The following is a 14,745-nucleotide window of genomic DNA, read 5'->3' on the forward strand; positions in this document are numbered from 1 at the left end:
GTTCTTTAGTTTCAAACAAAAAAATTCTGGCCACTGACACAGCTTTTTTTTTTTTTTTTTCCTTTTTTTTTTTTTTTTTTTGAGACAGAGTCTCACTTTGTTGCCCAGGCTAGAGTGAGTACCGTGGTGTCAGCCTAGCTCACAGCAACCTCAAACTCCTGGGCTCAAGCAATCCTTCTGCCTCAGCCTCCCCAAGTAGCTGGGACTACAGGCATGCACCACCATGCCCGGCTAATTTTTTCTATATATATTAGTTGGCCAATTAATTTCTTTCTATTTATAGTAGAGACAGGGTCTCGCTCTTGCTCAGGCTGGTTTCGAACTTCTGACCTCAAGCAATCTGCCCGCCTCGGCCTCCCAGAGTGTGACACAGCTTTAATTATACCATTGGCAACATACTTTTAGAGATGAAACATTTTAAACTTAATCCATTACCACCATAGAATGAAATTGTGGACAGACCCTCCAGGAGCGGTAGGTAGACTAGAAGAGGGACGTGCTATTGGGTCTAGAATAAGCCCAAGGATAATCTGTTAAAATTGGCCTCATTGTTCTGTGGTCTTGTCAGGTAAAGTGATCCTCTGGGTCACTGTGAAACTACTGCAAGAAAAGGGTACAAAGGCCTTTCAGATAGTGTGTATTCGTTTGCTAGGGCTGCTGTAACAAAATGCCACAAACTGGGTGGCTTAGAACAATAAAAATCTATTCTCTCCCAGTTCTGGCAACTAGAAGTTCAAAACCAAGGTTTTGGCAGGGGTGGTTCCTTCAGAGGGCTGTGAGAAAGAAATCTCTCCTAGCTTCTAGTGGTTTACTGGCATTCTTTAGTGCTTCTTGGCTTGTACATGCATCACTCCGATCTCTGCCTTTGTTTTCATGTGGGATTCTCCCTGTGTGCATGTCTGTCTCCAAATTCTCCCTTTTTATAATGACATCAGCCTACTGGATTAGGAGCCCACCCCACTCCATGATGAACTCATCCTAACTTAACCAATTCTATCTATAATGAGCCTATTTCCAAATAAGTTCACATTCTAAGATACTGGGGGTTAAAAGGTGAACATAGGAATTTGGGGGGACATAATTCAACCCATAGCACAGTGAGAATGTTCCAAGTCTGTCCAGAGGGAGGACACGTGGCAGAGTCGGGGACTGGGCGGGAAGGTAGCACAGCTGGGGAGGCGAGGCTGCTCTAGGTGTGGTGGAAGGAGCACTGGACCAGGACTCAGAGGGAGGATATGAGTTTTAGTCCTGACTTCACTATCAACTTGCTAATTTTGGCAAGTTTTGCCTCCCCTCAGAGCCTCTTGTAGAGTATATGCTTGAGCTGGTAATCACCAGCACTCAGCAAAATGGCTACCAGGGAGCTAGGGCAGCTCTGTCCAACCCCAACTCTGTCTCTTGGCTAGGCCACCCTCTCCTGGAGGAGAGCAGCACTATCCCTAGCTCCTGTCAGGTGGACATGAGAAGCCCCTGGGCCAGGAGCCTCCCCACACCATTGCTGTTGTCCTCAGGGACCGGACAAGGTCCAAGGGTCAGCCACCCCAACACTGCCTCTATACTTGTTCTAGATGCCTGGTTAGCTGTGGTAAACAAAGGGTTGCCCAGTATCCTGGGGAACAATCACCTTAAAGCCCAGGGTCCTTCATTTCCACCTTGTCTCTCTGAGGGGCTACCTTTCTTCTCATATTAACCTACAGGTTAGTAAGTTCCTAACACAGGAATGGGTGGGGCATTGGGGCAAGGGGTTAGGAATAGGATTTAGTAAAACAAAACGTAACAAACCCTCAGGCCATTTGACACTCTGCTGTCTTCCCCAGTATCACAGAACTAATAAGGGAGACCTGGCTGTCTTTCTTCATGCCCTGCCTTTCTCAGCCTGCCTTTCCCCTTCTGGATTGCTCATTCAGATAGCAGAAAGTAAAAATAGAAATAAAAGACTCCTGGGCATTAACACAATAAAGGCCATATATGACAAGCCCACTATTAACATCATACTCAACAGGGAAAAGCTAAAAGCTTTTCCTCTAATATCAGGAACAAGACAAGGATGCGCATTCTAACTACTTCTATTCAACATAGTACTAGAAGTCCTAGCCAGAGCAATTAGGCAAGAAAAAGAAATAACATTACGCAAATTAAAAAGGGAGAAGTACAATCATCTCTGACGATGATATGATCATGATTTTATATATAGAAAACCCTAAAGTGTCCACCAAAAACTTGTTAGAACTAATAAATGAATTCAGTGAAGTTACAGGATACAAAATCAATGTATAAAAATCAGTAGCATTTCTATACACTAACAATGAACTATCTGAAAAAAGAAATTAAGAAAACCATCCTGTTTATAATAGCATCAAAAAAATACTTAGGAATAAATTAACCATGGAGGTGAAAGATCTGTACACTGAAAACTATAAAATGCTGGTGAAAGAAATTGAAGAAGGCACAAATAAATGGAAAGATATCCATGTTCATGTATTGAAAGAATTAATACTATTAAAATGTCCATATTACCCAAAGCAACCTACAGATTCAATGCAATGCCTATCAAAATTCCAATGACATTTTTTCACAGAAATAGAAGACAATCCTAAAATTCATATAGAACCACAAAAGACTCCAAATAGCCAAAGCTATCAGTGAAAAGAACAAAAGTGGAGGCATCATAATACCTAATTTCAAAATACACCACAAAGCTATAGTAATCAAAACAGCTTGGATTGGAATAAGGAAAAAAAAACATATAAACCAATGGAACAGACTCAATAGCCCAGAAATAAATCCATGCATTTATGGTCAATTGATCTTTAACAAAGGTGTCAAGAACACACAGTGGGGAAAGAACATTATTTTCAATAAGTGGTGTTGAGAAAAATGGGATTTCCACGTACAGATGAATGAAAGTGGACCCTTATCTCACACCATCTACAAAAACCAATTCAAAATGGGTGAAAGACTTAAGCATAAGACCTGAAACTGTAAAAATACTAAAAGAAAACATAAGGAAAAAACTTCTTGACATTGGTTTGGGCAATGACTTTTTTTGATATGGCCCTAAATGCACAGGTAACAAAAGCAAAAGTAAACAAATGGTATTGCATCAAATTAAAAAGCTTTGGCACAGCAAAGGAAACAATCAACAGAGTAAAGAGACAATCTATGGACTGGGAGAAAATATTTGCAAACCATACATTTGATAAGGGGTAATATCCAAAATATATATAAGAACTCAACTCAATAGCAAGAGAACAAATAACTTGCTTTTAAAAATGGGCAAAGGACATTAACAGACATTTCTCAAAAGAAGACATACAAATGGTCAACAGGTATATGAAAAATTGCTCAACATCACTAATCAGGGAATGCAAATTAATGCCACAGTGAGATATCACCTCACACCTACAATGGCTATTATCAAAATGACAAATGATATTAATAACAAGTGTTGGCAAGGAAGTGAAGAAAAGATAACCCATGTAAATTGTTAGTGAGAATGTAAATTAGTATAGCCATGTGGAAGATAATATGGAGGTTCTTCAAAAACTTAAAAATAGAATTACCATATGATTCCACAATCACCCATCTGGGTATATGTCCAAAAGAAATGAAATCAGTATATTGACGTGACATGTGCACTCCCAAGTTCACTTCAGCATTATTCAAAATAGCCAAGAGATGAATCAACCTAAGTGTATGTTAGTGGATGAATAAAGCAAATGTGTATATATACAATGGAATATTACTCAGCCTTAAAAAAAGAAAGAAATTCTGCCATTCGTGACATGAATGAACCTGGAAAACATTATACTAAGTGAAATAAGCCAGACACAGAAAGACAAATACTATATGATCTCACTTATGTACAACATAGAATCTAAAAAAGTCAAACTCATGGAAGCAGAGAATAGAATGGTAGGTTGCCAGGGGAAGTGAGGTGGGGGAGATAGGAAGATGTTGCTCAAAGGTACAAATTTCAACTACAAGATAAATAAGTTCTGGGAATCTAACAGCATGATGACTATAGTTTGTAATACTATATTTTTCTAAAAGCGGGGGGGGGGGGCGGGAGGTTGTGAGGAGGGAGGTTCAGTTGCCTTGTTTTTGTTGTTGAGATAGTCTCCCCCTGTCACTCTGGGTAGAGTGCAGTGGTGTCATTATAGCTCACTGCAACTTCCAACTCCTGAGTTCTAAGCAATCCTTCTGCCTCAGCCTCCCAAATTGCCAGGACTACAAGCATGAGCCACAATACCCAGCTGGGACTTTTTTCTTTCTTTCTTTCTTTTTGGTAGAGGCAGGGTCTCATTCTTGCTCAGGCTGGTCTTGAACTCCTGAGCTCAAGCAATCTTCCCATCCTGGCCTCCCAGAGTGCTAGGATCACAGGCATGAACCACCACACCCAGCCTATAATACTGTATTGTTTACTTGAAATTTGCTAAGAGAGTAAATCTAAAATGTTCTCACTACAAAAAAAAAAAAATCTATATCGATAGATAGATAGATAGATAGATAGATAGATAGATAGATAGATAGATAGATAGATAGATAAGTATGTGATATCTGTGGTCCCCAACCCCTGGGCCATGGACCAGTACTGGTCTATGGTCTGTTAGGAACCGGGCCACACAGCAGGAGGTGAGCAGCAGGCAAGCAAGTGAAGCTTCGTCTGTATTTATAGCTGCTCCTCATCACTTGCATCACTGCCTGAGTTCCACCTCCTTTCAGATCAGCAGCAGCATTTGATTCTCACAGGAGCTTGAACCCTACTGTCAACTGCGCGTGCGAGGGATCTAGGCTGTGCGCTTCTTGTGAGAATCTAATGCCTGATGATCTGAAGTGGAGCTGAGGCAGTGATGCTAGCACTGGGGAGCGGCTGCAAATACGGATTATCATTAGCAGAGAGGTTTGACTGCACAGAGACCACAATAAATTAATTGCTTGCAGACTCATATCAAAACCCTATCAGTCACATACTACACATCCAATAAGGGGTTAACTAGAATCTATTTAGAACTCATGAAAATTAGCAAGAAAAAAATCAAACAACCCTATCAAAAAGTGGGCAAAGGGCTGGGCGCGGTGGCTCATGCCTATAATCCTAGCACTCTGCGAGGCCGAGGCGGGCGGATTGCTCGAGGTCAGGAGTTCGAAACCAGCCTGAGCAAGAGCGAGACCTCGTCTCTACTATAAATAGAAAGAAATTAATTGGCCAACTAAAAATATATATATATATATATACAAAAAATTAGCCAGGCGTGATGGCACATGCCTGTAGTCCCAGCTACTTGGGAGGCTGAGGCAGGAGGATTGCTTGAGCCCAGGAGTTTGAGGTTGCTGTGAGCGAAGCTGATGCCACGGCACTCACTCTAGCCTGGGCAACAAAGTGAGACTCTGTCTCAAAAAAAAAAAAAAAAAGTGGGCAAAGGACATAAACAGAAAACTTTCAAAAGAAGACAGAATGACCAACAAACATATGAAAAAATGCTCAACATCTCTAATCATCAGGGAAATGCAAATCGAAACTGCAATGAGATATCACTTATCTCCGGTAAGAATGGCCTTTATCAAAAAGTCCCCAAACAATAAATGTTGGCATGGATGCGGAGAGATAGGAACACTCCTACACTGCTGGTGGGGCTGCAAACTGGTTCAGCCTCTGTGGAAAGCAATATGGAGATACCTTAAAGCAATACAAGTAAATCTACCATTTGATCCAGCAATCCCACTACTGGGCATCTACCCAAAAGATCAAATGACACTCTACAAAAAAGATACCTGTACTCAAATGTTTCTAGCAGCACAATTCAGAATTGCAAAGTTGTGGAAACAACCCAAGTGCCCATCAATACATAGTGGGTTAATAAAATGTGGTATATGTATACCATGAAGTAGTACTCAGCTTTAAGAAACAACAGTGATATAGCACCTCTTGTATTTTCCTGGATACAGCTGGAACCCATTCTACTAAGTGAAATATCCCAAGAATGGAAAAACAAGCACCACATGTACTCACTAGCAAATTGGTATTAACTGATCAACACCTAAGTGGATATATAGGAATAACATTTATCGGGTTTCAGGCAGGGGGGAACGGGCAGCAGGGGATAGGTATATACATACATAATGTGTGAGATGTGCACCATCTGGGGGATGGTCACGCTTGAAGCTCTGACTCGAGGAGGGAGGGGGGGACATGGGCAATATACGTAACCTTAACATTTGTACCCCCATAATATGCTGAAATTTAAAAAAAAGAACCCTATCAGTGAGTGGCACGTAATAATTAAGCTGCATCTGGTGGCAAGCTTTAAGTCAGAATCTGACACTTGTTTTAGTCCACACATGGCCTGCCCATTATCCAACGAAGCCATGAAACCCTCAAAACTGCTTTGCCACGTAGAGACCAAACACCCTGCATTTAAAGGCAAGCCTTTGGAGTTTTTCAAAAGAAAAAAAATGTGAACACAAAGAACAGAAGCAATTATTAAAAGCCACCACTTCATCAAATGTGCCTGCACTGAGAGCATCACTCTTAGTGGCCAACCGCATTGCTAAAGCTGAGAAGCCTTTTACTATTGGGGGAGAGTTGATTCTGCCTGCTGCTAGGGACATTTGCCATGAACTTGTAGGAGAGGGTACAGTTCAAAAGGTGGCCCGTCTTTGTTCCCCTTTCAGCCAGCACTGTAACTAGACAAACTGATGAAATAGCAGAGGTTACTGAGGCACAATTGTTAGAGAGGATTAATGAGTCACCAGGGTTCGCAGTCTAGACTGACAAGTCTACTGATGTTGACAATAAGGCAGCAATGCTTATTTTTGTGCAATATATTTTTCAAGAGGATGTGTATGAGGATATGTTATGTGCACTTTTGTTGCCAACCAATGCCACAGCTGCAGAACTATTCGAGTCTGAATGATTACGTATCAGGAAAACTGAATTGGTCGTTTTGTGTTGATATATGCACGGATGGAGTGGCTGCCATGACTGGATGGCTTTCTGGTTTCACTACTCAAATCAAGGAGGTCACTTGTAAATGTGAGTCTTGCCTTATCCCCGTCTATGGCCATACCACCCTGAACGCACCTGATCTCTAAATGTGAGTCTACACGCTGTGTCATGCACAGAGAAATGCTAGCTAACCAAAAAAAACGTCACCAGAACTAAACATCATTTTGCAGGATGTGTTATCAGCCACATTAAAGTACATGCCCTTAATCGTGTCTGTTCACACAGCTCTGTGAGGACATGGACACCAGAGTACACGTCTTCTCTCACACATAGAAGCGAGATGGCTTTCTAAAGGTAGATCACCAGCCAGAGTTTTTGAGTTATGAGAGCCGCTCCGGAGATTTCTTTTAGAAAAACAGTCACCACTGGCAGCACATGTCAGTGACACAGAATGAGTCGCAAAACTTGCTTACTTGTGTTACATGTTCAACCTGCTCAACGAACTCAATCTGTCACTTAGGGGAGAACAACAACTGTGTTCAAGTAGGCAGATAAAGTGGCTACGTTCAAAGCCAAACTGGATTTATGGGGGCGATGAGCGAACATTGGGATTTTTGACATGATTCAAATATTAGCAGAGATTTTGAAAGAGACTAAGCCAGGGCCTTCTTTCTCCCAGCTGGTGCACAACCACCTATCCCAGCTTTCAGAAGAGTTTGAGCATTACCTCCCAACCACAAGAGACTCCTGAACTGGGAAGGAATGGACCCATTTGTGAATAAGCCAGGTGAATTGACTTTGTCCGTGCTAGAAGAGGATCAGCTGCTTGAGACAGCAAATGGGGTGGCCTTCAAAGTATGTTTGAAACGACTTCAAATCTCCACACATTCTGGATTAAAGTCAAGGCAGAATATCCTGAGATTGCCACCAAAGCACTGAAAAGCCTGCTTCCATTTCCAACATCCAGCCTTTGTGAAGCCAGGTTTTCTGCAGTGACAGCAACCAAAACGAGACACGGAGTAGACTGGACATAAACAACACACTTCTGTGTCGCTGTCTCCCATCACCCCCAGATGGGACCATCTAGTTGCAGGAAAACAAGCTCAGGGCTCCCACTGATTCTGCATTACAATGAGTTGTATAATTATTTCATTATATAGTACAATGTAGTAACAATAGAAATAAAGTACACGGTAAACGTAATACACTTGAATCATCCAGAAACCATCCCCCACCCCCGATCAAGGCTGGGGCCACTGTGTGAGATGATGGATATGTTAATTATCTTGATTTAATCATTCCACTATATACACATATATCAAAATACTGTGTATACCATAAATATATATAATTTTTATTTGTTAATTATACTTTAATAAAGCTAGAGGGGAAATAATAAATCAAGGTATTAATGAAAAAAAATGAGACTCTTGTTCACAAATCCCCTCCTCTAAGTCCTCACACACCTGCCTCCCTGCCATCTCCTCTGCCTACTTGTCTCTGTCCCACACCCACTTCTTTAAGTCCCCTGTGATCCCTCCTCTGGGCTCTGTGATGGCCTCCCTCCCCCCCAAATCCTTACAGCTCTAACTCATTCTCACCATACTCCTATTACTCTCTTAAAGCCTGGTCACCACTCTCTTCCTCTCTTGACTAAATCTCCTCAGTATTTTACCTTGGCCTCTAGGATGGAGTTCAAGTTTCCTAAAGTACCTTGTGTGCACTTGAGGCCTATCTGATACAGCTCTTGCTCACCCCCACCCCCACGACCCCCACCCCAGCACCGAACTTCTAATGTCCCTGAGGGCCATGTCATTGCTCATCTCCAGGCTTTTTAGCATGCTGTTCCCTTTCCTGGAATACTGTTCCTTTCACTCCAGGGCACCCCACACCCTCACAAACCCTGTTGGTCCTCCAGGAAACTTCCCTCCATCCGCATTAGGTTGGGCCATCATCCCATGCACTCCTGGGTGCCCTGTATTAGTTCTCATCATAGCTGCATCATAGTGGCCTTGTCATTGGTCTAGCTCCCTGAAGACTGTAAACTCACTGAGAGCAGGAGCTGTATCCTGCTCATTATTGTATCTCCAGTGCTCAGCACATATCATAGGCTCAAGAAATATTCCTAAAGATATCACTCAAGAAATATTCCTAAATAAATCATTGCCCTTAGGGTTGCTGGATTTTTAAGGTACCAGATGATACCAGATGATGGTATCCAATGATTTTCCCAAAAGCCCTCTAAATTAACATCAATTAAGTGTTTAATTAATTTATATCCAAGCTAGCATGCTTGTTTTAGATATGCTTAAATATGTGATAGAGCAGAATTTTACGCCACTTATTGCTATTGCAGTACCGTCAACCACATGCACTTAGGAGGAATAAGTAAGTAGAACAGACAGGCTACAGCTGTAGCCAGCAAACTTGCCTTCTGGTTCCAACTTCTGGGACCAAATGACTGCAGCTTTAGCCAAGGTATTAACCTTGACCTCAGTTTCCTTTCTATAAAATAAAGGATGACCTCCAAAGCTCCTCTCAGCTTTAAATATTCTATGATTTGAAGCATAATTTTATGATTTATATGCTTATAGAGAATAATAAGTCATATCTTTGCTAGGAAGTTCTGACTTCTTTGATGCTAAATATTTTATTGAGTATATAATCCCAAATTAAAGCATTAAGGAAACTTGAACTGTTTTAAAATGATCTGCTTTATAAATTAGTCTTCAAGGTAGCATTGTGAATATTACCTGTTTATTGAGGGGCTCTAAAAAGATCTAATGAGGAGGTTATGGGCTAAAATGAGGCATTTCTATAAAAGTTCTAGGCACAGAATAAATATTCAGTAAGTACTTACTGATTTGGTCATTGAGTAGATGTTCTGGCACTTCCTGTCTTTTCTTGAAAGTAGATGGATTCTGATTATAATTCATTACTGACAGGAAAACTGGAAAACATGAGCACAGATAAATCATGTCAATAATTTTAGAAAGTATTTTTCATTATCACAAATCTATATGATTTCATATGATCAAATTTTAAAAATTACATTTTTCTAATTATAAAAGAAACATTCTGTATAAAATATTTTAATATTATAATATCTTTATGTTATAAGAACTATAATATAAAAGGTAAAAATATAGAAAATGAAAGTATCATTCTACCACATTTGTTCCAGTTATTTCTCTATCTTTTAACCTTGTCAAAATCATTCCTGAGGTTAGAGCTGAGCACTTCACAGGTAATTTAATATTCTACTACACATCATTTGTAATAAATGCTTAGGATCTCCCTATTATTGGCACATTTTCAACATTTCATTATTTCCAGATTGCCATTAGAAATAATGCTATAATGAGCATTTTTTTTACATAAATCTTTGTCTATATCTCTGATTATAACTTGGGATATAATCCTAAGGGCATATTTTCTAGCTTAAAGAATATAAACATTTTTAAGGCTCTTGAAATGCATTACCAAATTGCTTTCCAGAATGGCTCTCTCTGCTTAGACTTCACCAACAGTGTACAGGAATGCCCTCATCCCAAATCCCTGCCAGTATTAAGTATAATTTTGTGTTATATATTTACTGACATGATATGGGAAAACATCCCCTCATTTTGCTTTAGCTTGCATTTTTACCATTAATAAGATGGAATATTATTTCAAGCTTATTCATTTATATTTTTCCTATAAATTATCAGTATACTCAATGTTTTTAATTGTATTTACAAATAATTATACCTCAGATATCTTAACTGACAGATTATGCTAGAAAGAAAGAAAATGAAGTGGGGAAAAAATTTTATTTGAAACAATAATTTTAGTATTTAAAGTACTTTGAAATTTCAAGCACTACTAAACAAAGAAGAAATTTTTGTTATTTAAAACTGGAACATTGGATTTTAGAAGATTGAGAAGCTTTGCTGCAGTTTGTAAATCATAATTGCCCTGGAACTTTGGATTCTAGACTTAATTTCCTCAAGTGTGCTAGGCACTCATGGCCTCAGTGGCCAGATAATTAATGACTGTCACAAAGGGGACTGGCTTTCAGACCTGCTTTGCACTTTGGAGTGAACCTCGGACACCCATCTTGGTGATCTGCGAGGCGTCCTGGGAAAATGAACACAAGACTGATTCTGCTCTCACCCAATTCAACATGCAATTCACCGTTTCCAATGTAGCAAGAGCGGTCTTGCTGGTGAGGAATGAAGACTTGCTCCAGGGCACAAGCACATTTGTGGACCGTACTTGACAAGCCCTCCCTTGAGGAGTGGTTTCTGGGCAGCTTTAATTAACAAGCGCAGAAGCTGAGGGGAGAACCTGTGTGTACCATTGAAGATACTGGCTTTATGAACCACTGCTGTTGGCTGAACCCAGCTCTGCATGTTTTCAGCCTGGAAGGTCTGGGGCAACCAAAAGCAAGTGATGGGGTGGTCTCACTGAAATATTTATAGTCCTAATGATACCAGGACTTATAAACCACTTGCCACAGGGACAGAGGCTGAGAAGAACAGTATTTGGTTTTTAACAAGAATTGATACCTAAATTTATTATTTCACTTACTCCCTCTACTTCATTTGCTTAATTTTTTCTATGTATTTATTTAGTACTTTTTTAAAAAAAAATCTAGATTTATAGATATTTATATTTGCACATAAAATGAAAATGTGGTCTTTGTACAGAATTAAGTGACAAGAGACTACTATAAAAATTAGACCTCCAGGACACTCAGACCCACCCAAACCCCAGAAGTAAATAACACCTAAAAAATGTCTGCCTTCATTCTACTTGGCCAGACTTTTGGTTCTCATTCAGTTCTCTTTGATGTTTCTGTTCTTGTAGGACATGGTATGTCAACTGCCCAGGCCTCAACTAATGCTAACAGTCAAAATGGGGGATGATTCAATGGCCGCACCATTGGCACAGATTCCACAGTGTCTTAGTCTATTCAGGCTGCTATAAAAAACTGCTATCGATGGGGTGGCTTATAACAAACAAAAATTTGTTTCTCAAAGTTATGGATACTAAGAAGTCCAATATCAAGGTGCTGGTAGGTTCAGAGTCTGGTGAAGACCTGCTTCTGGGTTCATCAATAGCCATCTTTTTGCTACGTCCTCACATGACAGAAGGGACAAGATAGATTTCTGGGGTCACTTTTATAAGAGTACAATTCCATTCAAAAGGACTTACCCTTGTAATCTAATCAGCTCCCAAGGCTTTACCTCCTAATGCCATCCTACTGGGGGTTAGGATTTCAACATATGAATTTGGGGAGCACACAAACATTCAGTCTTTAGCAGCAAGATAATCATAAGTAAAAAGTTTTCTTAAACACTTGGTGGCATTGCCACTTTTCCCTTCAAAAATAGTTACCAATTCAAGAATTCCTAAGTCCATCTATACCTAAATAGAGCATCTGTGTTTGGTTAAAAATGAACACAGAAACTGCGAGGCAAAATGCCTATTTTGATTGCTCTACTTCCCTGTGATCACCTCCAGAGCCCCAACTCCATCCAGAAAGTGGGTTTCCCAGAAGCACTTTTCTAAAATGGAAGTTAAAGCAGTGCCACCTTTGGATATGTGAGGTAGAAAAATGCCTGGAGAAGAAGGAAGAATAGAGAACTGACTAGCATTTTGAAAGGAAAAACACTGCTTTTCTACCTGCAGGCAGAATTAGTATAGGTATAGAGAAGTGAACATTTCATACATTGTAATAAAAAAATTGCTATGAGAAATTTTCAGAATATGTATCAAAATTTTAAGTGGGCATGAATTTCAGACAAGAAATTCTATTTGGAAATTTAAGGAAATAATAATGGGTCTGTTCAAAGATTACACTATTTATTTTAAATGGAGGATTGGCTAAATTACCCATACATCCACATAGTGCAGTACTTGGTGGGAAGTTAAAAGTTACTGTGGGAAGAACATTTAATGACAAGAAAAAAATGTCGATATATATCCTTAAAGAGAAATAAGTTTAAAAATGTGAACAGTATGAGTATGATCAAATGTTTGTTTCAAAGTACCCCTATAACTGTGGGAAAAGATGGGAAAATATTATGCTTCTCTGTCCATCCATATTTTCTGTACTCTTGTTTTTTATATTTTTCTACAAAGAATGTGTATTATTTGTATAATAGGAAAAACAGGCAACATAATTATTTTTTAAATACAAGGCTCCATTTCTTCTTAGGTGCTTGAAAAAGAACTGGTAATGTGACTTTAAATTAAAAAGGGTACAGAGTTCTCCCTCCGCCTGCTGATATGTTAATAATTCCTGAAGTAGGGCAGTGTCCAGACCTGTTGGAGGTTCTGCTCCTGTTTCTAAGGAGAAGCTCAACTACCTGCAGTTGGCCTCAGTGGGGCCCAGAACCAGGGTCTCGAGAGTGGACCACCAGGGGGCGCTCGCGTCCCCACCACAGACCCTGTGATGCGCCTCTCCCTATCTCCTTTCTTCCTTTCCCACATCCCTTCCATTCAGCCTTACCTCAAGCACACTCACATGTGCACACGCGTACGTGCGTGCACACGCATGCGCACATACGTGTGCAGTTCTCCGGCTGTATGGAAAGTGGCCATTTGGAAGCCCGCCGTGGGACAGAGGAAGAAGCATAGGAAGGGCGTGGGCGCCCATTCCACCCCTGTCATTCATTCCTGGGCCCAGGCAAATGGGCAGACTTCTCTAGGCCCACGCTCCCTCCTTCGGAAGGTGTAGATTGTAGGGTTAGTGTCGTGAAATTTAAAGACAGCAAAACAAAGGACAAGTTATCCAAGAGGTGTTTTTGAAAGGACCTTTCAGCAGAGGCTAAGAAAGCATGAAAACTGTACGTCTTATCTCCCCGACCTTAAAAACACTCACCCAATCTCATAAGGAGATTCAGTCAATGACAGACCTGTGGTCCCGTAAGATTATAATGGAGCTGAACGATTCCTATTGCCTAATGACGTCGGAGCCATCCTAATGCCATAGAGCAGCATTACTCACGTGTTTGCAGGGATGCCGGTGTAAACGAACCTACTGCACTACAGCAGCTACTATTATGTACAGTACATAGTACAGGATGATGATCATGATACTATGTTACTGGTTTATGTATATTATACTATTAACAATTTTTAATATATTAGACTGCATTCCTTCTAATTATAAAAAAAAGTTAGCATAAAACAGCCTCAGGTAAATCCTTCAGGCGGTTTCCAGAAGGAGGCATTGTTAACACAGGAGGTGACAGCTCCATGCCCGTTATTGCCCCTGAAGACCTTCCAATGGGACAACATGTAGAGGTGGAAGACAGTGATCTTGGTGATCCTGACCCCATGTAAGCCTAGGCTAATGTGCATCTTTGTGTCTTCATTTTTAACAAAAAGTCTAAAGTGTAAAAAATAAAATAAAAAAGTTTTAAAATAGAAAAAAAGCTCATAGAATGATATACAGAAAGAAAATATTTTTGGACACCTGTACAATGTGCTTGTGACTTAAGCTAAGTGTTTTATTATAAAACAGTGGAAAAGTTTTAAAGAAATTAATGTTTGTCATCTTAAGAGTGACGAAGGTTTTAATAAAAAAAAAGAAAAAAAAAGAAATTAATGTTTATAAAGTGAAAATAGATATAGTTAGCTAAGGTTAATTTATTATTAAAGAAAAAATATTTTTTATAAATTTAGTGTAACCTAAGTGTACAATATTTACAAAGCCTGTAGTAGTGTACAGGAATGTCCTAGGCCTTCACATTCACTCACCACGCTCTCACTGACTTACCCAGAGCAACTTCTAGTCCTGCAGG

The 14,745-nt window shown here is 40.0% G+C and overlaps 1 protein-coding gene across 3 annotated transcripts in view; it reads left to right on the forward strand.

Annotated features, from left to right (window-relative positions):
• Positions 1-14,745, forward strand: part of VIT (vitrin) — a 108,673-nt gene that overhangs the window by 23,880 nt on the left and 70,048 nt on the right. The window lies entirely within an intron of this gene.

The sequence above is a fragment of the Microcebus murinus genome, chromosome 3 (assembly GCF_040939455.1).
Source record: "Microcebus murinus isolate Inina chromosome 3, M.murinus_Inina_mat1.0, whole genome shotgun sequence".
Taxonomy (NCBI): Eukaryota; Metazoa; Chordata; class Mammalia; order Primates; family Cheirogaleidae; genus Microcebus; species Microcebus murinus.